This window comes from Aedes albopictus, chromosome 1 (assembly GCF_035046485.1).
Source record: "Aedes albopictus strain Foshan chromosome 1, AalbF5, whole genome shotgun sequence".
Classification (NCBI taxonomy): domain Eukaryota; kingdom Metazoa; phylum Arthropoda; class Insecta; order Diptera; family Culicidae; genus Aedes; species Aedes albopictus.
Genome location: NC_085136.1, coordinates 62,789,439 through 62,816,139, shown reverse-complemented (window position 1 = coordinate 62,816,139; position 26,701 = coordinate 62,789,439). Strand labels below are relative to the sequence as shown.

Here is a 26,701-nt window from a genome sequence, read left to right as displayed (position 1 = left end):
ACAACGCTTATTGTTCGTCTAACTACTTTGGTGAGTACAGTGGATTATGTAACACTACCGTGATTTCGGGTGAAATTGATCGACGAGTAGGCCATTTTTATTTGTTAAAAAAAACGTTTAAAATTTAAAAAAATTGTAAAAAATGTTTATCAACTAGCTCAAGAGGTATGGAGAGGTATTGAATGATGAGTTTACATGTTTTACAGCCATTTAGTTATATATTTTTGTATAAAATTCAATGTTTTACGAAACTGCCTGTCAGACGAACTTCAAAGACGCTTTCAAACTTTTGTTACCGTAGCTGTATCGCACATGTAACGAATAATTCGAATAAACGTAATAATAAATAATTAGCTAAACCCGATTTCGTCATCAAAAGTTCTATAAATATTGAAATTAATGCATAAAATTGTACTTTTCCGGGAGTTATAACATATTTAGTATGGAAATTGCATACTTTCAGGCGTTCTTCTTAGATTTATTTAACTTAAAACTTTAAGCATTAAAAATTTAGTAAACTTGTAAATATTTTTCATAGCTTTTCGCATTCAGTGGTGGTTAATTCAGAAGGAAAAAATATGGCCAGTGTTCCCGAAGGGAAACCAGATTTTTTGTAGCAGCCGACTTGTTTTCAGCGATGCTCAACTGCAAATTTTATTAACAATTAATAACAAATTCCATCATATTCTTAATATTAGTAACTTACAAGAAAGTGGTTTCCTTCCCACAATTCACTTCCGCGCCATTCACAAATGTTCCTTGTGTGACGTGTTTGGGAACCTCTGCCCTATTCAAGGAAAGCCTACAAGTGCGCGTATCATACAATCATACAATCAAACTAACTATTTTCTCACAGGTTTCCTACTTACTATCAAGCATTAAGCCGATGGGCATTTCACTCGTTTTGAGAACCGATTCACCGCAGCTGTGGAGGGAAAACAATCACGTAAGTATCACGGATGAGCTCAGCATAATTTTGGAGTAATTCAACGTTTTCCGAGCTTCTACTTACGGATTAATATCACAGTATACACTATACGATACACTAGATATTGCCTTCCTACTTTGCACAATTAAAGGTATTTTCTGAAGGTGATAAACTCTTCACAAATCTGTTTCTACCGTTTCTACCACTGCACTTCTCATTTGTTGTTGCTTTTCTTTTACTTCCCACAGCCGATCTGCGTTCGATGTGTCATGTTGCAGTTATGCTTTTCACCAGGGGTGTCCAAGCGCTATCCCATCGCAACAGTCAGCATGCACAAAAACATTTCACTGACTGATCATTTTCACCCCGAAATTAGAATTTTTTATTTCTAATGATATTTTTTGTGATAAAATGATTTGCAGTAGAATTTTTAACCTCGTTGACTGATGAAAACCATGGTCATACTTGTTTTAATGCATTAAATTTAACCATATCGACAAGTATTCAGAAATTATCCTTAAAAAACTACGAAAAGTGATCAATTTCACCCGAAATCACGGTACTTAACGTAGTGGCAAAAGCTATAATCAGAAGTGTACTTCAGGATAGTTTGGACAACCCTCAATATCCCAAAGGTTCATAATAAATAATAAATAATATACTTCAAGTTGCACGATTGATTATGAAACGTTACTCAGTATATCAGATATAGCTGATGTTACGAGAGTAAACCTGAAGTTTTGAACTCAAAGATAGTTTGGCTAACCTTGAACATTCCCATAGTGTCTCTAAAGGACATTTGAGATTTCAAGAGCTTCACGGATCTCAGCAGACTATGCCATGCTATTTTTATGGTGAAAACACATAAAGTTTCTCTTGTAGATTTGAAGGACTTCATTATAGAACAGTTTTGACGAACCTGAATATCCCAAAGGTATATAATAAAAAAAAAGACTTCAGATTGGATCAGTAACCACATATAAATATGCAAAGTTACTCAGTATAGTAGATATGGCTGTTGTTACGAGTGTTGACCTGACGTCCTTAACTACAATGTAGTTTGACTGACCTGGAAATCCCCTGTAGTGTCTATAAATGACATTTGAGACATCAAAAGCTTCGCGTATCCCAGCAGATTATGCAAGATTATGGCGAAAATTAATAAAGTTATTCTTGTAGATTTGAAGGACTTATTTATAGAACAGTTTGGATAACCCTGAATGTTCTAAAGATTTATAATATGTTAGTAGACTTCAGATTGTTCCAGTAAATGCGGTTGATTATGCAGCGTTACTCAGTATAACATATATGGATACTATTACGAGTGTAGACTAGAGATGGGCAAACCGTTTGCGAACGGTTCAAAAGAACTAGTTCTTAGAAAAGAATGAATGAACGGTCATTCGTTTGAAAAGAACGGTAGTTCTCAATTCTCTTAAAAACAGGAAAACTGAATGTCCCTTAGAAGCGTTCATTCAGCTTTTCCAAAGAACGAAGTTTGGTTTCTGAGAGAGTTGAATAAATGATCTGTCAAGCCAACTCGCAAACAGTTCTCCGATGATATGCAGTCGGTTGGAGAACAGCAATTGGAGAATAACGGGAGGATGCACAAGATCCTATATTTCATATTATTTATTGCGGAGTTGGATTTACAAAACATTAAATGTCAAGTAGGGCCAATTACCTAACTCACCTAACCTAAGTACTAACTCAACATTAGAATCACAAAACAACGATAAAACCTACTGAGCGGTAGAACGGTTCACAAGAACTAGTTCTTTCTAAAGAACGGATCAATTGAGAACGATTCTCTTGAAAGAACTGTTTTGCCCATCTCTAGTGTAGACCAGTAGTCCTGAACTCAAAGGTAGTTTGGCTGACCTGGAATATCCCTGTAGTGTCGCTCCATGACATTTGAGTTTTTGAGAGCTTCGTGGATCCCAGCAAATTATGAAATACTATTATTTATGGCGAAAGTACGTAAAGTTTTTCTTGTAGATTTGAAGGACTTCATTATAGAACAGTTTGGACGTTTCTTAATGTCCCGAAGATTCATAATAAGCTAGTAGACTTCAGGTTGCTCCAGTAACTGCTGTTGATTATGCAAGGTTACTCAGTATAACAGATATGGCTACTGTTGCGAGTGTAGACCTGAAATTCTGAACTCCAAGGTAGTTTGGCTGACCTGGAATATCCCTATAGTATCTTTAAATGACATTGCAGATGTCAAGAGCTTCACGGATTCCAGTAGGTAATGCAATGCTATTATTCGTAGCGAAAATGCATAAAAGTATTCTTTTAGATTTAAAGGACTTTACTATAGGACAGTTTGGAACACCTAGAACATCCCAGAATATAAAAAACCTTTTTATATTCTTGACGAAGGCTAAATGAATACATATAAACGTAACCCACATCCAAGTTCAGCTTTTAGAACAACTTCTATGTCAATTATTTCGTTTTTCCAAATTTCATGGTGTTCAGGATGCTCTAGGTTATCAATGAAGGCCCAAATACAAATATTCCCATTTTTCCCTAATAGAGGACTCAATTTGCAACAAGTTTGCCGAATACAGTATTCTGTTTTATCGAGTGGGTGACTTTATACAGCCGTTTCTATGTTGGGGTCATATATGACCTCTCCGGCTCCAAAGGGTTAAATCAAGGTGGTTTAATATGGGTGCAGTTACCCTAAATTGGTAGATTTGCGCGGTTGCTATTTTTGGGACACGAATATTTATGATTATTTATCGAATCTCGACCAACTTCTATTCGAGTCTACTTACATTACACTATACTGGCACGGTAGGTTTCATCGGTAACCTTCCTTGTTTCCGGGCTACCCGGTGCCGGTGAAAATTTGTGCAGCTAAGGGAAAATATGCAGGTAAGTATATGGAATCGTTCCACCAACCATTAACATTTCTTTTCAGGTTTTAACTTACGGTTTTTCTAGTAGATGACACAGCACTTTGCACCGCGCTGTACTTTTGCAAGTTCAACTACTGATTAATACCACCACGGAGAAAAAATAATAGTAAACACAACCAATATTTAGTTTGATTCAACCGGAATACCGCATTGAATTTGGCACAAACAAAATATTAGTTGAATTCAACTACCGCCGTTTGTTAAAACAAACTATATTGTTAGTAATTACCCAGTAGGCTGCGGCTTATTTTTCATAAGTTGTTGAATCCTGGAATTTGTAAGTTCTTTCGGATTCAAATTACACAAAAAGGGAAACCTCTGAGTTTAAGCCAAAAATATTGAGATTTAGAGGTCGCGCAATCGCTTCGAAGTCGAATTTTCGAGTAATAAAAAGGTGTTTTCACTTCAAGTGCCATAACTTTCTTAATTTTCAACCGATTTTCAATCTTTTTCATGAATTTCTCACAAGTTGAATTTCGAATAAACTTGTAAAACATCATTTTTTTTCAAAGTCACGCAAAATATGAGTTTTTGAAGATTTAATTCATTTTTTTCTTCTTTTCACAAAACATTTCAACTTTAGAGTCCTATAACTTTTTAACCGTTTGACCAATTTTAAATTTTTTAGCTTGCTTTTGTAGATATTTTTGTTGCCTAAGAATGCTGTGAATAAACTGTACCTTCAAAAAATCGTTTCAAAATAGATAAATACCAAAAACCGTTCAGAATCACGTATTTTGTTGGAAAAATCAGAATTTTGGCAAATTTTTTATAGTTTTTATGCTTAGTTTTGGGCTCAAAGTGGAAAAAATATTCTCAATAATCATATGGAAGCCTTAAACTTCAGTTTTTGGAGTGTTCAGAATCAAAAAATATTTTTATGTTCGAAATACGAGAAAAAAAAATTTGAAAAACAAAATCCTCCAATATGTTCCATATCCCTAAATATGATGCTAAGTATCTGGTTCGGAGTAAAAAATTGCAAATAATCGTCAAAAACTCCAAGTTTGCATGAAAAAATCATTAAGGCATGTTTTGGCAGTTTTTGGTGAAAAGTATCATAAAAATGACTACTTTGATGAAAAGTTTGTTTAGGACAAAGATAGGCAAAAACAATATTTACAAAAGCAAGCTAAAAAAATTGAAACGGTGGTCAAACGGTTAAAAAGTTATAGGACTCTAGAGTTAAAAAAAACTTTGTAAAAAGAAGAAAAAAATGAATTAAATCTTCAAAAACTCATATTTTGCGTGACTTTGGAGTTTATTCGAAATTCAATTTGTGAGAAATTCATAAAAAAAAGATTGAAAATCGGTTGAAAATTGAGAAAGTTATGGCACTTGAAGTGAAAACACCTTTTTTATTACTTGAAAATTCAACTTTGAAGCGATTGCGCGACCTCTAAATCACAATATTTTTGGCTTAAACTCAGAGGTTTCTCTTTTTGTGTCATTTGAATCCAAAAGAGCTTACGAATTCCAGGTTTCAACAACTTTTTAAAAATAAGCCGCAGCCTATTACTCAGTCATCAAATTCAACAAACGTTTAGTTTGATTTAACCTTTCGGTCGGTTATTCATTCTTGTCAGTTATCAAAACAAACCAAAATGGTAATTAAGTCTACCAACGTTCGTCGATTAAATCAACTAATATTTAGTTTGAAACAAACAATATCTACAGTTTAAATCAACGAACTTGTTTGTTGAAATCACATGCAGCGTTACACCCGTTCACACCCCCCCCCCTTCCCCTTCACTCATTTCCCTTACAATTCCCAATCATTTTTACGCATCAAATAAAATGAACGAATTTGTTTTTAATATTTTTATTTTTTACGAACTTTTTCTCCAGGATCCTTAGATGCTTCTTCCATTCAGACTTTCTGTGGTTCCGAGAATCAGACAACCCAAGAATCGGGCTCTCCTCCACGTACAAGATGCAATAACATTTTTATAACGTGAGAGTTGGCATTTTGTGATGCTGAAAAATGTGCTTATTAATTAGAATGCAGACAAATTTTAAGTAAAAATCAACTTGGTTATTTCTCTTCTCTTATGCAGCCAGGATTTGGATTCAAATCAAATTTTGATCAATCACGCAGCAGAAAAGTCTAGCAAAGAATTCTGGAACATGGCTGCAGACCGAGCTTATCAAACCATTAGTGTAAAATGAATCTCATATCAGAGCCACACCAGACAAAGAGAATCAGGTGGCACGGTGGCAGAAACAAACCAAAGTTTAGTTTGTTCTGGTCAGTTTCAAACCAAATAATTGGTTGTTTCCTCTCCAAACAAAATATCGGTTTAATTTTACTGCCCGATTTGTTGAACTTACCTAATATTTTACTGTGTTTATCTGAATCAAAAACAAACCGTATACAGTAGCCGTTCGATAAGTGCAACATGTTTACGTTTCAGTTACCGAATGAAATTCGCTAACTGCAACGACTGACAGCCGTCAAACAGTTGTTAATTGTTGTTGAACGCAGCCAGAATGCACTCAAAAACATCGCAATGCAGCTGTAGTGCATCTGAAAAACATCGCAACTCTGTTGACGTTTTGTTTTTGACAGATAGCGGTGCAAAAGTGTTGCACTTAGCGGGCTTGCAGTTAAAAAGCATTGCAGTTAAACCTTTTGCACCGAGCGAACGTCTACTGTATTGGTAAATACAAACCAAACTGTTTGTAGAAATAACAAAGTTTTCGATTTTAAATAACTAATTCGGCAGTTGTTTTATATCACTATATGATAGTAGAAACAACCAATTTTCCGGTTTGTTCCAAATTGTAAACGTGGATCAAAAACAACAAAACTACATTTCGAAACAACTATTTGTTCAGTTTGTAATTCAACAAACGTGTTAGTTGATTCAAACTACATGTTTTTTCTCCGTGATTCCTAAACTTTTCAGCTGCGATTTGATTGCAATGGCGAAACTGCACTTTGCCGCTTGTTTACTATTTTTTATCACTACTTCACATATCACATCTCTCTCATTTCCTACCACTACCACAGCACGCGAGCTGAGACACGCGAGCTGTCATAGTGGTTTCGCAGCGTGGTGTCGCTTACACTAATGCAAATCTACTGGTTGAAAATATGCCTATTTGATTTTGCTGGGAACAGCTGATCTTTGTTTACTATTTTCAACCAGTAACTCAAGTGGTGTTCGTGTAATGCAGTGTGTACGTACACGCAACACTACTAAAAGCAGAAACCAGTATAGTGCGGTGGTTATGTTGCGGTTAGACGGGTCCATTATTAGACCGGTTCAAGAAAAAAAAACTGATCTAGTTGCGGCGTCGGAACAACGGCATTTACAACTGGTGCGGTGAAACAAACAGAAATGTCTACGAAACGAAGTTGGGCGTATCGAGAACAGGCAGTGATTCACACTACAAAAATGATAAAAAAAAACAATAATTTTCTAAACGGATTTATAATTTTAATTCTGTAACACAGTGAAAACATCGTCCTATTTCCGTTTAACTGCCAATTCGAGTGGCGTTCTCCCATTTCTATCCGTGACGTCCACTTGGGCTGAGTTATCGATCGAGACGTGCACAACACCGACGTGACCCTGGGAGGGCCGCCAGATGTAGAGGTGTACGTTGCATTCAGTCGCGGGGGTTCACTTGTACGCCTTTTTGGATGAGAGAGCAGACTTCCAGGTCCAGACCTGCGTGCGATGCCAGGTGAGGCGGCGTTTCCAATCTGGACGATCTTCTAATCAGTAGCTTTGCCGTTTCCCCATTAACATGCTGCAGGGTCAGGTGGAGCCAGGTGTATTGTGGTCCTTGTCCAGAACGTCGATAATTGTTGTGGAAATGGCGAGGACAGCTGGCGAACAATGTCCAAGTTACACTGTTGAAAATGCTTTGACATCCATGTGCACAACAGAACATGTGCTCGATGAACAAATTGAGATTTGAAATTATGAAAAGAAATCCACGTACTCCGGTGAGACTCGAACTCACGACTCCCAATTCGCTAGACGGGCGCTTCTATTCCTTCAAGCTACGGAGTCACTCGACTATCTCCGTCGCCAGCAGGCCTAGAACTGAACTCGATTCCACAATCGCACATGGTTATCTTCTTTTCACAATCCAAACCCCCTTCGGATGGGATTAGATGAACATCTAACACATTGTCTGTTGTGCACATGTATGTCAAAGCGGGAGAGGAAGTTATTTTTAATTGTCGAGAGCTTCGGGCACTGCCTTCCAATCACTTATTGGTATGGCAATTAGTGTGCAGTCGGACTCTCGACGGGTCGGTCCTCGGCCGACCGAATACGGTAAGGGTGACCGTAGCACCTTACAAATGTCAATTTCTTGATTTTGCTTTGGCTGACCAAGCCATGTGGGAAATTACACTGTTGAAAATGCTTTGACATCCATGTGCACAACAGAACATGTGCTCGATGAACAAATTGAGATTTGAAATTATGAAAAGAAATCCACGTACTCCGGTGAGACTCGAACTCACGACTCCCAATTCGCTAGACGGGCGCTTCTATTCCTTCAAGCTACGGAGTCACTCGACTATCTCCGTCGCCAGCAGGCCTAGAACTGAACTCGATTCCACAATCGCACATGGTTATCTTCTTTTCACAATCCAAACCCCCTTCGGATGGGATTAGATGAACATCTAACACATTGTCTGTTGTGCACATGTATGTCAAAGCGGGAGAGGAAGTTATTTTTAATTGTCGAGAGCTTCGGGCACTGCCTTCCAATCACTTATTGGTATGGCAATTAGTGTGCAGTCGGACTCTCGACGGGTCGGTCCTCGGCCGACCGAATACGGTAAGGGTGACCGTAGCACCTTACAAATGTCAATTTCTTGATTTTGCTTTGGCTGACCAAGCCATGTGGGAAATTATACTGTTGAAAATGCTTTGACATCCATGTGCACAACAGAACATGTGCTCGATGAACAAATTGAGATTTGAAATTATGAAAAGAAATCCACGTACTCCGGTGAGACTCGAACTCACGACTCCCAATTCGCTAGACGGGCGCTTCTATTCCTTCAAGCTACGGAGTCACTCGACTATCTCCGTCGCCAGCAGGCCTAGAACTGAACTCGATTCCACAATCGCACATGGTTATCTTCTTTTCACAATCCAAACCCCCTTCGGATGGGATTAGATGAACATCTAACACATTGTCTGTTGTGCACATGTATGTCAAAGCGGGAGAGGAAGTTATTTTTAATTGTCGAGAGCTTCGGGCACTGCCTTCCAATCACTTATTGGTATGGCAATTAGTGTGCAGTCGGACTCTCGACGGGTCGGTCCTCGGCCGACCGAATACGGTAAGGGTGACCGTAGCACCTTACAAATGTCAATTTCTTGATTTTGCTTTGGCTGACCAAGCCATGTGGGAAATTACACTGTTGAAAGCATTTTCAACAGTGTAATTTCCCACATGGCTTGGTCAGCCAAAGCAAAATCAAGAAATTGACATTTGTAAGGTGCTACGGTCACCCTTACCGTATTCGGTCGGCCGAGGACCGACCCGTCGAGAGTCCGACTGCACACTAATTGCCATACCAATAAGTGATTGGAAGGCAGTGCCCGAAGCTCTCGACAATTAAAAATAACTTCCTCTCCCGCTTTGACATACATGTGCACAACAGACAATGTGTTAGATGTTCATCTAATCCCATCCGAAGGGGGTTTGGATTGTGAAAAGAAGATAACCATGTGCGATTGTGGAATCGAGTTCAGTTCTAGGCCTGCTGGCGACGGAGATAGTCGAGTGACTCCGTAGCTTGAAGGAATAGAAGCGCCCGTCTAGCGAATTGGGAGTCGTGAGTTCGAGTCTCACCGGAGTACGTGGATTTCTTTTCATAATTTCAAATCTCAATTTGTTCATCGAGCACATGTTCTGTTGTGCACATGGATGTCAAAGCATTTTCAACAGTGTAATTTCCCACATGGCTTGGTCAGCCAAAGCAAAATCAAGAAATTGACAATGTCCAAGTTGCCGTGTTGAGCTGCCAGATGGAGGGGCGGCGTTTGCTGCTTATGGTCCGAGACGTTGGGGTCAACATCCGGTGAAAAACTTGGCAATACGTTTTCAACAGAAATTTTGTCCATAGCCAAGTGTAGAGGTCTACGTCCCTTAAAGTCCGGGACATTCAGATTCTTCGGTTGGATCAACTGAGGTACAACTTTGTTGCGTTCATCCCTTTTTGTTTTGAAAATTCAAATCGGTGCGCTCGTTGATAAGCATCTCGGAACATTCAGTGTATTGACTAGGTTTTGCTAGATGGAGAGGCGTGTCTTGGTTCGAATCCTGAAGGTTTTGATTGGCTAATCGCAAAAGAAGAAGTTTCACTATTTCCTCATGGTTGCCTGTGACCGCCAAATGCAGGGGAGTACGTTGATTATCATCGACAGCATTGACTTCCGCTCCTCCATCCAGGATGGCCACAGTACGTTGCATAATGAAGAGCAATAAATTGGCAAGTAGCTTGAGCATTTGGGTCAGCCATTTGTTCTAGTAGAATTATAACAATTGTCTCATGGCCTGCATTGCATGCTTTCATAAGGGGTGTCATATTGTCATTGTCCCTGGTGTCAATGACAGCATCATGGTCGAGCAGTGTTTTTACAACGTCGTTCGTGTGAGCCCGCGAAGCTGATTTACTTAATGGCGTTGATCCACAGCTTGTCGTATCGTTAACACTAACGCTTTTAATAGTAGTCGTACAATCTCCACGTGACCTGAGACAATGGCTTTCCACAACACATCTTGAAGAATTTGTGCATTATTAACTTCCGAAGCACTCATAAATGTTTATTTTTTATTGTCGTCAATAACATATGTAGACCGTGTTGTTACATATTGTCTTAAGTACTAGTTCACTTATATTGGAATTATGCATCTTTCAATACGCAACTCTTCGTTAACTTAATGATCTTAAGTATTCCTTAAATCTTGTCTTGGAAAATGTGAAATCAATGTGTTCATTGTGATTATTATAAACAAGCATAGTTAATTAATGTTTCAATATTTATAAAGAAGCATACATCGAGATTTATAACACCATAAAGCAAATGATGACCAGCCTTATCTGGGGAGTGCATATAACAAAAACTGCTTCTGTACAGACTCAATTCTATCTATGCTGCAATATTCTAATATTGATCTGACATAGGCTATATACAACGTTTTAATAGTGTAAGGATCATTAAAGTTATGACAAAAGCGTTTTATCACAGACAAACAGACGTAACACTTGCGAAAGTTCCATCGACCACGCTTTTAACGATCATTTTAAATGTTCATAGTTGTGGCTTTCACAACCAGAGGCGCGCGCATCGTTTTTCTATCCGATTGACGTTTCACACTAGCGCCTTCTGTTGACGATATTGCACAACATAGTGATTCGTGCAACTTTTCCACCACGTGATGGTAGTGTGAACTGGGCGATGGATTTCCATGAAAATCGTTCAAGGTGTTACGTCTGTTTGTCTGTGGTTTTATGGAGCTCAGCATGCTATTTGCTCTATTAATAATTGTGTTGTTGTGATCATAAAAGTAAGTTTTGAATCCAAAAGAATACATAAATCTTTGATTCTGTTGCACCTATCAAAATTTTGATTTCCAAGAGTTATTGCTATATTAGTGGTATTTCGTTTCCTACTAAAAGAAATTAGGTTGCATTTCTTCACATTCAACTGAAATTTTTTATGTCGTTTTGAAACGATTCAATGTCTCCAGTATTTTTAACTTTTTTTTAAATTTTATTCTTGTGTATTTTAACTTATGTTTATTCTACCCTTTGAATTTTTTATCTTTAGGCGAAACTCCAAGTATTTCCTAATTTTTTTGGTTTTTGATTTTTTATTAAATAACGAAGCAATATTCTCAAAATCGGTTTTCATACACAGTTAGAGAATGGGTCGAGCTATCCTCTAGATTTTTTCAGGTGTAAAACTTTTACCATTTTTTCAAAAATCATATTTTTGGAAATTTTATTCAAAAATGGTTTCCTCAAAACTGAAAAACAATTTTCACCTGAAAAAAAAATCAGGAGATACCTTGATCCTTCCTCTAACTGTGTACGAAAACTGATTTTAAAAATATTGCTTCGTTATTTAATAAAAAAAATCAAAAACCAAAAAGTAAGGAAATGCTTCCTTTTTCGCCTTAACCCTTTGAAGCCGGAGGGGTCATATATGACCCCAACATAGAAACGGCTGTATGAATTCACCCTTTCGATAAAACAGTATACTGTCTTCGGAAAAGTTGTAGCAAACTGAGTCCTCTATTAGGGAAAAATGGGAATATTTGTATTTGGGACTTCATTGATAACCTAGAACATCCTGAACACCATGAAATTTGGAAAAACGAAATAATTGGCATACCAGTTGACCTAAAAGCTGAACTTGGACGTGGGTTACGTTTATATGAATTCATTTAGCCTTAGTCAAGAATATCAAAAGATGTTTTATTTTCTGGGATGTTCTAAGTTTTCCAAATTGTCCTATAGTGAAGTCCTTCAAATCTACAAGAATAGTTTTATGTATTTTCGTCACAAATAATAGTGTTACATAGCCTTTTGGGATCTGTGAAGCTCTTGACATCTACAATGTCATTTATAGATACTATAGGCATATTCCAGGTCAGCCAAAATACCTTGGTGTTCAGGACTTCAGGTCTACACTCGTAACAGTATCCATATCTGTTATACCGAGTACCGCTGCATAATCAACCGCAGTTACTGGAGCAATCTGAAGTCTACTAGCTTATTATAAACCTTTGGGACAATGAGGTTTGTCCAAACTGTTCTATAATGAAATCCTTCGAATCTACAAGAGAAACTTTATGTGTTTTCGCCATAAATAATAGTATTGCATAATCTGTTGGGATCCACGAAGCTCTTGAAATCACAAATGTCATTAAGAGACACTACAGGAATATTCCAGGTCAGTCAAACTACTTTGGAGTTCAGAACTTCAGATCTACACTCGTAACAGTACTCATATCTGTTATACCGAGTAACGTTGCATAATCAACCGCGGTTACTGGAGCAATCTGAAGTCTACTAGCTAATTATAAACCATTGGGACATTTAGGGTCGTCCAAACTGTTCTATAACGAAGTCTTTCAAATTTACAAGAATAACGTAGTTAATCGTATAATCGTAACGTATAATCATACCTTTGTATAATGCAAGAAGTTACCGTTACACCCGTCGACTTAAGGATCTAAACTCAAGAACAGTTTGGATAACCAAGAACATCCCTACTGACCTGATATTGTCTATTAACCTTTCAGGAGACTTACTGAACATGATAGATTACAAATCATAGCTTTATACAATGAAACAAGTTAACGTCACACCCGTAGACTTTAATATCTAAACTCAAGAACAGTTTGGATGACCTAGGATATCTCGACAGATCTGATTTTGTCTATTAACCTCTCAGGAGACTTACTGGACATGATAGATTACAATTCGTAGCTTTGTATAATGAAAGAAGTTACCGTTACACCCGTAGACTTAAAGATCTATACTCAAGAACAGTTTGAATGACCTAGGATATCCCGACTGATCTGATATTGTCTATTAACCTATCAGAAGACTTACTGGACATGATAGATTACAAATCATAGTTTTGTATAATGAACAAAATTACCGTTACACCCGTAGACTTTAGGATCTAAGTTCAAGAACAGTTTGGACGACCTAGGATATCCCAACTGATCTGATACTGCCTGTTGAACTTGCAGAAGACTCACTGGACATGATAGATTACAAATCGTAGCTTTGTATAATGAAAGAAGTTACCGTTACACCCGTTGACTTAGGGATCTATACTCAAGAATAGTTCGGATGACCTAAGATATCCAGAAAAAATATTCTTCATAATTTTCTACCGTTTTTATGCTATTGACCACCAAAACTACAGAAAAAAGTAGAAAAAACTCCATAATAACGCTTGGAAAAATTCCGGCTTCAAAGGGTTAAGATATAGTTTCATATCATCAGCATAAATTAATAATCACAAGATAAATAAAAGCGGACCTAAATGAGAGCCTTGCGGCACCCCCGAAGTGGCGCGTACGGCCGTTGACTTCTGCCCAATAAATCTGACTATAAGATCACGGTTGACCAGATATGATTCAGTCCACTATAGAAGTTGGACTGGTTGGATCTGTGGAGCTTGGAATTATTGTGGACAAGCGGGTTCCCCCAGGAAGTGACTTGTGTTTATCTTTTGACGTTCGCGAAGTGGTGACGCGTCGACCGTTTGCACGCCTACTAGATTGCTTGAAGTGCATTTGGCAGACCATGTGCTACCAGCGTCCATTGGAAGGCTAGTCTGACAACAATGCTGATTCAATACCACTCATCCTCCCTCTACTCAGGAATTTAATTTTTTTCGTTCCATTTTAACATCAGCTTTCCACAGTTGTTCATGTTTTGATGTTGTTCTTGTTTTATTTAATTTGTAATTATAGAATTGATAATCGATGAGCACTGAGCGATAATATATATCTACTGTACACATGTCTGCCACCAGCAAAGTTTTACTGAATTAGTAGTTAGTAGTAGTCCCATTAGTAGTATTGAACTGTCATTAAACCATACGTCGCACAACTGTGTTACGACACCACCCTGTTCGAGATATTTTTGATCATGGTGAAAGTTGTGCGCAGCCTTCGAATTTTAATCAGTAACACGGATCATTCATCACGATAAACTTGCAAAGCTTACATAGGTAATAAACAAATATCAAACTTTACTATTTATGACTACATTCCAAACCAAAATATGTAATCCGTGTCTCACAGTTCTTCCCTTAGGCGTATCTTCTATAAATGTCATACCGTCTATTTCCTTCGGTCAGATTCTGATGGAACAACAATTACACTAGTTTACAGCATTTTTGAACTCGGTAAGCTGATGATCATTTTTGGTGTAGAATCATGCCCTGAGTTCGAAAACGCGAAGGAAAAAAATTACAGTAGAGCGGAAAATTTTTCGACTTTCCATACAAGGTTGATGATTTGAAATCGATTTTTGTTCTATTTTTAAGCAACGTCGCTCACTTCACACACCTCATTCTCCGTAATCAATGCTCCGATTGAGCTGAATTTTTTACTGTAACTCGCCTACATATGATATGTCAAATAAACGTCGAGAAAGAATTTTTAAATTGGTTTTTTCTTATTGAAAAAAATACATTTCTTCAAAAAAAATAGGGAATTTTGCTAAAATTTAAGAAGATCGTCCCTAAAACTCGCCAATATCTTGAATTTCATCAATCTGACGCAAAACCTGCATTCAGATGACCGAATTGTATTGTATTCAGCTTTTAATTTATGGAAAAAGATTTAAAATTGGTTGAACAAAACGCAATATATTTGAATTTTAGTAAATTACATATTTTGAAAAGTTGCAAAACTCGATATTGAGCTAAATCTCAAAAACTGTTCTACTTTAAATTTTTTGAAGGTCGGTTTCGAAATCAGCACTAAATTGTGCTTCAAAAATTTTGGTCGTTGACAGAAGTTCACGACTTTCGTTTTATTTTGTAAACTTGTGTTATACAACAAACACAAATGTTGAAGTTTCAACTTCCAGCCATATGATAGATCAATTCACCATGAGACAAAATTGGTTACATAAATAAGGGTGCGGTCATCCGGACGCGCTGTGAACTGTTTTACTGTCGCTATGAGATAGAGCTCCTCACAAAAGTGAGGGTGCAGTCATCTGGACACGCTGTGAACTGTTGTTACTGTTGCCATGAGAGAGACAGAATCTTTTACAAAAGTAAGGATGTGGTCATCCGGACACGCTGTGGACTGTTTTAGCTGTCGCTATGAGAATTTCTTGCAAACGTAAGGGTGCGGTCATCCGGACACGCTGTGGACTGTTTACTGTTGCCATGAGACAGAATCTTTTACAGAAGTAAGGGTGCGGTCATCCGGACGCGCAGTGGACTGTTTTAACAGTCGCTATGAGAATTTCTTACAAAAGTGAGGGTGCGGTCATCCGGACGCGCTGTGGACTGTTTCTACTTTCGTCATGAGACAGAATCTCTTACAAAAAATAGAAGTACGGTCATCCGGACGCGCTGTGGACTGTTTGTACTGTCGCCATGGGATTGAGTTTCTTAGAAAAGTAAGGATGCGGTCATCCGGACGCGCTGTGGACTATTTTTACTATCGCCATGAGACACAGTTTCTTACTAAAGTAAGGATGCGATTGTCTTGACATGCTGTGAACTGTTTTTACTGTCGCTATGAGGCAGAGTTTGAATACGGATTCCCGGATAAACTGATACGATTGATCAAGGCGACGATGGATCGAGTGATGTACGTAGTTCGAGTATCAGGGACACTCTCGAGTCCCTTCGAATCTCGCAGAGAGTTACGACAAGGTGATGATCGTTCGTGCTTGCTGTTCAACATTGCGTTAGAGGGTGTAATAAGGAGAGCGGGGATAAACACGAGTGGGACGATTTTCAAGAAGTCTATTGAGCTGCTTGGTTTCGTCGATGATATTGATATTATAGCTCGTAAATTTGAGACGATGGCGAAAACGTCTTATTTATCCAATTCAAAATCGATTTAGTGCAAGGGTGCCCTCAGAAAGTGACTTGCGTTTATCTTTTGACGTTCGCAAAGTGGTGACGCGACGACCGTTTGCACGCCTACTAGGTTGCTTGATGTGCATGTGGCATATTTGCACTTCAGCTCACACATGTTCAAATTCTTTACATTTTGTGGTCGTAAATATCCCAGAATTATACTCAGTCACATTATCTGTTTGTCTGTGATCAGCATCACATCATCTGTTTGTCTGTGATCATCATCACATCATACACTGAAATAAATGTTATTGTGGAAACTAACGATTCCATAGTAAAATTACTAACCGTACCTATGATCCTCAACCGACAACATTTCCCAGTTAATTCCACTAAAACATTGTCAACTTAACTAGCAGTTCAGTTAACATTACCAAAAATAATTTTAATTTAACAAATGAGCATTGTATTTTTATGCATACTGTGTTGTAAAATGCGTTTCCTGGAAAAATTAACAATGTTTTGTTGTTGAGAAGACCATGCTTTTAGTTGAATTTACTACAATGCATTGTAATTTCAAGCATATTTCAGCTACCTTAACAGATTTTGTTGTCGGTTGAGAATCATAGGTACGGTTAGTAATTTTACTATGGAATCGGTAGTTTCCACAACAAAATTTATTTCAGTGTATGTTTGTCTATGATCATCATCACATCATCTGTTTGTCTGTGATCAGCATCGCATCATCTGTTTGTGTGTGATCAGCATCGCATCATCTGTTTGTCTGTGATCTTACCTCCCGGCCTGCTCCTCTGTCCTTACGTCAGGGAGCCTTTCCGGGGAATTTTGTTGTCCTCCTCCCGGCCTACCGCACTGCCCTACATACAGGTGGCCTACCAGGGAATCTTCTGTTTACATTTCCTCCTGGCCTACCAAACTGCCCTTCAGACAGGTGGGCCTACCAAGAAAACTTGCCTACTCCAATTTCTATCCACGGAGCCTTCCGGGCACTGCCGGATCCATTATTCCGTAAACATACACACCTTTTTTTTTGGAATCGTTACCACAAGAGGAAGCGCAACGGTTCCAAACCGACTTACGCCATTGTAGTGTCCGAGCAGAGTCAAAAATACCTAACCTATTTCTTTTCGGCTGATCCGCCATCAGCCGAATCACTTTCACGTGGAATTTAACAACCAACCGTCCGCGACGACAACACCCACAAAACTCTCTCTAAAATAAAAGCTCTCATTTTTGAGTAGCGCCCATGCCGCACAGGGACTGTGCTGGAAACACACATTTATTTAAATTGCTCGCACGCTCACATTTTTGCAAAATATCTATATTTTTCGGTATTTGAAGGTGGTTTATAAACCCAGTGAGGTTGCCATGTCGAAATTATTGCAAAATACATGCTCATATGAGCGTATGAGCAATTTAAAAAAAATGTGTGTTTCGAACACAGTCATGTGCGGCATGGATGTTTACTAAAAATGTGCAGGCCGAACACATTTTTGAGCGTAGCCGTTTTTGCGTGCTGAAAATTCTGGCTCTTGCTGTTAAACACGCTAAAATAAAAGCAACCAGTATAAACGCTTAGAGCAAAGCACTCAGGATGTGCGATATAATAAATTTGTTTTAATAATTATAACATTCGGAAAATTGCTTTACATCATGCTTGGAGTTCAAAATGTTGATCTCAAATGTCAATTTTCATTTATTTTTGCGATGATTTCATACTAGTGTATAACAAAATCCCCGAGTTACCCCACTTTTCTTTCCCCACAGTATCGATGCTAGTGGTATTGACATGTTTTTGGCCAAAAAATTAGCTGCCTCCGCCTGCTGCTTCATGAGTTATCAAATAAATTGTAAATTACCTTTTTTTGTTATTTAAATAAGATAAACCTCTAATTTCCGTGATTATAAAGATTTTTGTTATGGAATAATCTTTTTCTAATATATTGTTGCTAACCTGACGTTCGAATTTTTTTTCTATTTTTTTTACTTGAAAATATTGATCAAAATCGATTTTTTCGACTTTTTCAGTAAAGTGGCCCACTGTGCCTTTCGTGTGCATTATGGCCCACTGCACGAATTTATGCTGGCCTGCTTACTCTCACAGAAAATTTAACGTTTGAGTGGTGCCGACACTGCTCAAACGTCAAATTTCGTGTGAGAGTATGCAGGTCAGATTCCTTTCAGGATTCCTTCAGATTTTTTTCCACGATTTCTCCAGAAAATTAATCTAGGATTCTCCAGGAATTCCTTCTGCTGTATCTGAGGGAGATCCTCTTGAGATTTTTCTAAGGATTTATTCAGGACTCCATCGGAAATGCCCTTTGGGATTCTTCCAGGAGTTTCTTCCAAGATCCCTAAAACGGTTCCAACTATGATTCCTCTTGGGGTTCTTGCCAGAAGTCCTCCAGAACTTTCCTTCCCCAAGAGTTTTGGGATTCCTCTAGGAACTTCATCTAAGATTACCCCAGGAATTCCTTGCTTCTCCAAAAATGTATTCCAGGATTCCTACGGGAATTCCTTCTGGGATTCCTCATTGAGATTCTTCCAGTGGTTTATTCAGGATTCCATCGGAGGTTCCTTTGAGATCCTTCCAGGAGTTTATATTTTAAGGATGTCTTAAGATGTTCCATTTGGCATTCTTTCGGTAGTACTTTCCTGGATTTCTCCAGCAACTCCTCGCGAGATTCCTACCGGAATTTATTTATTAATATTTAATATTTAATAATAAATCTATTTATTTTTTCCGATATTCCTCCAGGAATTCGTTTTGAGATTTCTCTGGGATTTCCTTCTGAGATTTATCTAGATCTTACTACAAGGATTTCTATGGGCGTATTTTCTGAGATTCTTCCAGTTCATTTTGGAATGGCTCCGGCAGTTTTTTTTTCTGGTTTCCACAAGGCTAATGGCATTCCTGAAAGAATAATTGGAGGAAACTCAGAAGGATCTTTTGAAAGAATTCTTCAAGGATAACTCCTGTAGGAGTTTTAAAGGGAACTTTTTGAAGAATTTCATATGGATCTCCTTGAGGAATTTCCAATGAAATCCAATGACAAAATCTTCTTGAAGGATATCGTAATTATCTCCGGGAGGGGAGCAGGCCGTTAGGCCGAAAGCCGTTAGGCCGAATGTCGTTAGGCCGAAGTCCATTAGGCCGAATGCCGTTAGGCCGAAAGGGTCGTTAGGCTGAATAGGTTGTCATTGTATGTGTCTACTGATTTTATCGTTTTATATTGCACAAAACAAAATAAACATGAGAAAAGTCGACGTCATAGGGGAACTGTAGGGGAAATCAATTTGGGAGGCGAAATAGAAAAGATTTATAATGCAGCATCTCGAAAAAGCTTATTTTTAGTCAGAAACAAAGAATTATGATGAACAGGCACTACCAAAGCTATCGACGGGATAAAGATATCCAATACAGTAACATTGTCAACATAATTATACTACTTGCAAATTAATGTAATACAAATCAAAAAGGCTATAATACCAGTTCCATATAGTAGAATAGAATACATTTAGGTGCTGTACTAGGCTCAAGTTCAGCTGCCAATTGCAATCGCTTACGTAGTGCCGTAGTGGACAAAAAAACTGTAAGCATAAGTGGATAAGAATAAATATAGCATTTCAGCTATTAAATGTATCATCGGGGATTTGTCCTTCTTTTAAACATAGGCTGTTCTTTGTAGTTTAAATGTTCTACCATGCGCATTACAGCAATTACATTTTTCATCCTTCTATTGAAAATAGGCAGTTCTTTTTAGTTTAACTTTTCTACTCATTATAAGTATTTCAGCCATAAACTTTTTCATAAGAGAATTTCCTTCTTCTGTACATAGGCGTTTCTTTTAGTCTAACAGTTGTACTCACTATAAGCATTACATTTTTTCTTCTTCAAAACATAGTCTGTTCTCTCTAGTTTTAGTGTTCTACTCACTATGAGCATTACAGCAATAAATTTTTGCATAAGAGATTTTTCCTTCTTTTGAAAATAGGCTGTTATTTCTAGTTTAACTATTCTACTCATTATAAGTATTACAGCCATAAATTTTTGCATAAGAGTTTTTCCTTCTTCTGCACATAGACTTTTCTTCTAGCCTAACAGTTATACTCACTATGAACATAACAGCTATTAAATTTTTCATCGGAATTTTTTCCTTCTTTTGAAAATAGGCTGTTCTTTTTTCATTATAAAGATTACAACCATTAAATTTTTCATCAGAGTTCCTTCTTCTTCTGAACATAGGCTGTTTTACTCATATACGTATTATAGCTATCAACTTTTTCATTTGAAATTTTACTTCTTCTAAACTCTTTCTAGTTTAACTGTTCTGTTTCAAGGCGGTAGACTACTGCTGCTCTTTCTAGTTTTATTGTTTTACTCATTCAAGTACTCATTATGAGGGTTACAGCCCTCAACAGAGTTTTTCCTTCTTCTGAACATAGGGTTTTTTTTTCGTAATATTACTTTTATACTCACTATAAGTATAACGGCTAATAACATTTTCATCGAAGATTCTTCCTTCTTTTAAACATAGGCTATTCTTTCTAAGTTTTAGAGAACTCCATTCAGTTGCACTTAATCTTGTTAATCATGTTCGTACTGGAACTCTGAATTTGTTCTCGGTGTAACTATAATTTAGACTTTAAAATGCGAAAAACTATTAGTGTGTTTATTCATTTAACCATTCAAAGCCAACTAAAAATTCAAGGTCGAAGACCGTTTCCCTCAAATATTAAACAGTTTTATGCAATTCAGTGTCATAATTTCTATTTTATACTATTCATTTCAGTATCATAATGGCCAACTTTTTCGTACCGGTTCATAATTCAACTGAAATGAGTTGCATAATGAAAACTAGTTGCTTAATGTTCATAATGCAACTCATTTGAGTTGCATTATGAACATTATGCAACTCAAATGAGTCGCATTATAAAAAAAATCATTGCATAAAATTTTGTATGGAACTCGTTGCAAAACTCGACTTTTTCAGCACTCTCCGTATTTATCCAACTCGGCAAGCCTCGTTGGATAAATGCACGACTCGTGCTGAAAAAATCAACTTTTTGCAACTCGTCACATAAATAACTATTTTACCATCCAGTTGCCTAAGCAAACCGTTTAACCTTACAATCCATTTGGCCTAGTGATCAGTTCGGCCTAACGACCCGACCCATCTGGCCTAATGGCATATTCGGCCTAACGACCCTTTCGGCATAACGACTCTTTCGGTATAACTACTTTTTCGGCCTAACGACCCTTTCGGCCTAACGGCATTCGGCCTAACGGGGTAGAACCCTCCGGGAGGATTACCATCTAGGATAGAGTGTGACCACAGAAATTCGCCTGCCTTGTTATTTTTTCGTTCGATCTCGTCGAGGATGGAAATCCAGTGCTGCCACTTTACTTTAATCCAAATCTTTCATACAATTCAAATTAACCGATTGAAATTCGGATGCATATTTCGCACCGTAAATCACTATTTGCAATTGGAATAGCATAACTCGCAAGTAAAATTGCTATCAAACGAAAAGTTATTTCATTTATAGTTAAATATTTTAAAAATTCAATTGATGTTGTATCAAGTCAATGGTTTCTATCAATGTTTGGACATGGGAGTTACTTTAGGTTGATTTACATTTGAATACTGATATTTTTGAGTTGATTCAACTTGAATAGAAAAATACAATGATTTTAATATTGTTGTCACATGCTGAACCCACAAACTAGCAACACTGCCAAACCAACAATAAAGCGATCTGATCGCAGCAAACGGATATAAATTTCGACCAATCAGCGACTGGTCTCCGTTTGACAGCAAAATGATCTCAAATCGGCTGACTACGTAACGCATCCTATCCTAGATTACCATAAGGAACATCTGCGAGAAGTTCAAAATGAAATCCTGGGGGAATTGCATAAGGATCTGCAGAAATTCCATAAAGACCTCCTAAAGCAAAGCCGGAAGCAATTACTAAAGGGATTCCGGTAGGAGTTCGTGGAGGAAGCTCAGATGGAGTTCCGGGAGGAATCCATGAAGGTATTGCTGGAAGAATTCTACACGGTGTTCTTAGGAGGAACTCCTAGACTAATCCTGAAGGAATGCTGGAAGGAATTGTTGAAGCGATCTCAAAAAAAAAAAAAAAGAAAAATCGTGGAGAAGTTGTGAAAGGAATTTCTGGATGAAGTTTCTGGATGGTTCCAGAAGGAAATAATGGAGAAATTCCAGAAATAACCATGGAACGAACCCGTGAAGCAACTCCTGGAGGAATCCTAGAAGAAGTTCATAGAAGAATCCCGTAAGATGTTCCTAAAGGAATCCTGGAAAATAGGTGTAGCGCTGAATGAAGCACTGGGAGATGTAGGTAGCCGTGATCGTCCTGCTTCTCGTCGAATTCCCTTCGATGATGATAATTCTGTTGTCGGAGGCCATCACCGAAACTTCTAAGTTGCTGCACATCCAAGTTGATTTGGAATTCGACATTGTCGGCGTGAATCGTCGTTCCGCAGTCCTGCGGGCAGCGATACCGGAATGGACATTGTAGACGGGACGCTCCTGTTAGTTGTGAACCGCTGATAGTTCCTGAAGGAATTCCAGGAGAAGCTCTTGGTGAAATCTTAGCAGTAAGTAATAAATTAGCACACTACTCAGTGCGCGCAAACTCACCTTTTGAATTGATTCACGCTGTCTAAGGAAAGCCGACGAAATTTCTCTAAGTCCGAAACGTAAACAACAAGGCCACGAAACGTCAAAGACTTAGAAAAATTTATCATAGCAACCGCCGTATGCAGTGCCCTATGAGCCTTTGCACGAATCTGGCCTACTGCTCACTCCCACAGAAAACATGAAAACAGCGCGCACAGTAAAAGTCAAATTTGACTTTTACTGTGCGCGCTGTTTTCAAATGTTCTGTGGGAGTGAGCGGGACAGGGCAAATTCGTGCAGAGGCTCATAGAGTACTAGCTGTCCCGGCAAATGTCGTTCTGCCTGCCTATGTACTATGTTTTTTGACATGCAGTTCCGAAGACAAATGACCCGCAAAATGGAATTTTAAATTTTCCCGTTTTTGCTACTTTCCCGGTCGAATTTCGCAATTATTTTTTTTTTTTCGTACGAACACGTCGGAGCCTTGTACGAATGCAACAGTGAAAGAATTATTTGATTCCGTTGTCCCGTTTCCGAGCCTATTCGTGACATGCAAACACCATTCCATTTTTATTTATATAGATAAGTGTCTTCGGAAGAAATGTCAAAAATGGCAGAATGAACAACTTTGCAGAAGAATGTTTTCTTCTATGACGCTATTAGAGAAAGCTAAAACTGATCTAGATCAGTTCAAACTTATCTAGATCAAATATTTTGTAACCAGCTTTTAGCAAAAACTCTTACAAGACACTTCTTGAAAGACACCGAAGCTCTAGGATAGATATCCAGAGCACTAGAGGTTTCGTCTGTCAATAACAACGTTGTGCCCCAGTGTGCGACCTTACCGTTGAGGTCGAAATACGTATCTGTCAAAGGATGCAAATTCTTAGTGGAATCCAAAGCAACAGTACTTAACACGATTTTCTTTTTACTTACAGATATTCCCCTAACAAGCCCCGGTTAATCATCATATAGAGATCTCGTCAAATCACACCATTCAATATTCCTGAGGCGTAATTATACAGTGGGATAGATCAACGTTATATGAGAAAAAATTAAATTTGATTGCATCAATCCCCTTTTGCGTCTGAAAATTCAGAGCGCAAAATTTTCGAGCAGACGAGTTGAAGTTCACCGTGCGGCAATTTTCATTCACTTGCCTGCATATTCATATTCAGCTACTCGATACTCGTTTGTCAACTGAATGAAAGACAATGAATATTTGGAGACATCTTACAAAGTGTTAAATTGCTGATAAAATACTAACGTTTCGATTACATTTAATGGTGTTTCACACAGATCTTTTCCCATTTGATTGTTGTGGAGTGTTTTTGGAAGGAATCGCAGCCAGAAACGTAGGTGATTATGAAGATGTTTCTCGATCGGCTAAAATGGTGATTCCCAAAGTGGGCGAAATCGCCCCCCAGGGGGCGAAAATCAGGCCGAAGGGGGCGAAAATTTGGAAAACCAAAATTGGGGGGCGAAAATGCTAGAAAGGGGGGCGATTTTTCAAATGATTGAGAAATATGAAAAGTATTGAATGTCAACTGAATCATTAAAACTCCCTGATATTTCAAGATTTTTTTGTTTCTAGGATTATTGAAAAATGTCTGTTTCGAGATATACTTAGTGTCACAGAATTTTTGATGTTTACGTGATTTTTTTGTCAAAATTCCAAGGGAAAAAAACAAATAAGCTGCTATGCTAACTTCCGAGAGAATTCCTAGTGAATCTGGAAATCAAATAAATAAGAAACTTCTATGGCGAAAATTCATGATTGAGTTTTGTCTAAATTATGAAAGGAACAGGTTTTTTAATTATTAAAAAAATTGTTATTAATTTACATGCAGTTAGTTTTTCTTGGAAATTTTAATCATGAATATGAAGATTAAAATGAATCTATGAACACTTTTCGGATGAATATTTGTTTGAAAATATTTCAGAAAGGCTTTCTGTTGGAATTCTAAACTATGCTTATTTCTAGGAGCTATTTTGAATTTATTATACAATTTCAGCGTTGAATTCCCTCAAAACTGAGTAATGACTGATGCATGTCTTCTTATTTGACAATAAAAAGTTTTCCGAATCATAGGAAGCTTGTCAATTCGCACTGGCTTTTAAAATTTTCAATTACTGAGCAATGCTCACTACATTTGGAAATACATCAATATATTCATGATTTGTATTCTTTGCATTAAAGATATTTTTGTAATTGTTTTTCAATTTCTTATATGAGTACTTGTTGTGAACAAACATCTCGGGTGTTGAAAACTACTAGTAAAACATCTGGTTGAGGATAACGAGTGGTCGCAAATGTTCACAATCCGTTCTAATTTGCTCGATTTTGTTCAAGAATATGTATAGCACAAACATTTCAAATCGTATTTGTTTTACATGCAATTATGTAGTTTTTTTTCAAATGCAAACAACCTATTCATTTGCAAAAAAAACTCAATGAAAATGTGAGCAATACTAAAATACTAATATACTAATATGTATACTAAAATACTAATTTAGGAAAAAAATAAATTTCACTTATGGTAGGGGGGGACGAAAATGTATTTCTCAAGCTCCAAGTGGGCGATACCTCCTGAAAGTTTGGGAAACATCGCTAAATATTCAATGACTACGAATTGACTGACTGTGTGAAGAGGGAGAGCGAAAATGAATTAGTTTGTTTTGAATATTCAGTACAGAATCATTCAAACTCGTGCTGTTTTCAGTCAATGACTATGAACATTTTGCACCTTACAATTTCGATGCAACTTGTTGAGCCCTCGCGCTGTGTAACATGATTGAAATTTGCATGGGTTTTATTTTGGGAAATGCCATTTGCTTGCACTTTTTTGTCAAATTTTACATGAATCTTACACCCAATGTTAAATATAGGCTGAAGTGTGCAGAAAAAAATGTCGAATTGTCTTGGTAACGATCGACATCCAGTGCTAGTGAAGGTGGCCAAGCAGTCAACTGAGAGTTTCGTCATTTTTCAGCTCTGCCTATATGCACGTTTAACATAACGTCGGTATATATGCCATCAAAAAGTTTCCAGATTCGATTTTGGCTTTGATAAAATTCTTACTTTACTGTGTTAGAGTGTGAGTGATGTTGCGATGTTTTCAGTAGCGGATACTTGACATGATCTGTTTTCGAAAGAATGTATTCGAATATCTGTGTTTATGTTTTTAAGTTGATGATGTAATAAATAGATGAGTTCGTAAGTGAAAGTTCACAAGACGTGTTTTATTTTGCTCTGCTTTCACGGAAGAACTCCCACAGGTAATGGGCCCAGAAGAGTAAATAATACAAAGAGGAAGAACATAAGACTTAGTGATTTATGAACTCTGTTGTTGAAAAAATGGACATGGATTTGAAACAAGTGACCGTGCGGTTGAATTTCCACAACTACGATTTGTGGAAGCAGCGAACGACACAAATCTTGATTCGGGAAGGACTTTGGCGTGTCGTCGCAGATAATCCTCCAGCGGTTGACGAGCGATCTGATGCATGGGTGGATAAGGACGAAAGAGCAGCGGCTACGATCGGTTATCTGGTGGAAAACAGTCAGCTGCAGCTGATCAAGAATGCAAATACAGCCCAAGAAACATGGAATGT

The 26,701-nt window shown here is 37.7% G+C and overlaps 1 protein-coding gene and 1 long non-coding RNA gene across 2 annotated transcripts in view; one reads left to right on the top strand and one right to left on the bottom strand.

Moving 5' to 3' along the window:
• LOC109401938 (AF4/FMR2 family member lilli) overlaps positions 1 to 26,701 on the top strand; it is a 601,758-nt gene that overhangs the window by 115,209 nt on the left and 459,848 nt on the right.
• Positions 587 to 1,245, bottom strand: LOC115256805 (uncharacterized). The gene is made up of 4 exons (XR_009996087.1): positions 1,013 to 1,245; positions 870 to 925; positions 707 to 802; positions 587 to 645 (listed from the first exon to the last, which is right to left on the bottom strand). It is a non-coding gene; the product is annotated as an uncharacterized LOC115256805 (long non-coding RNA).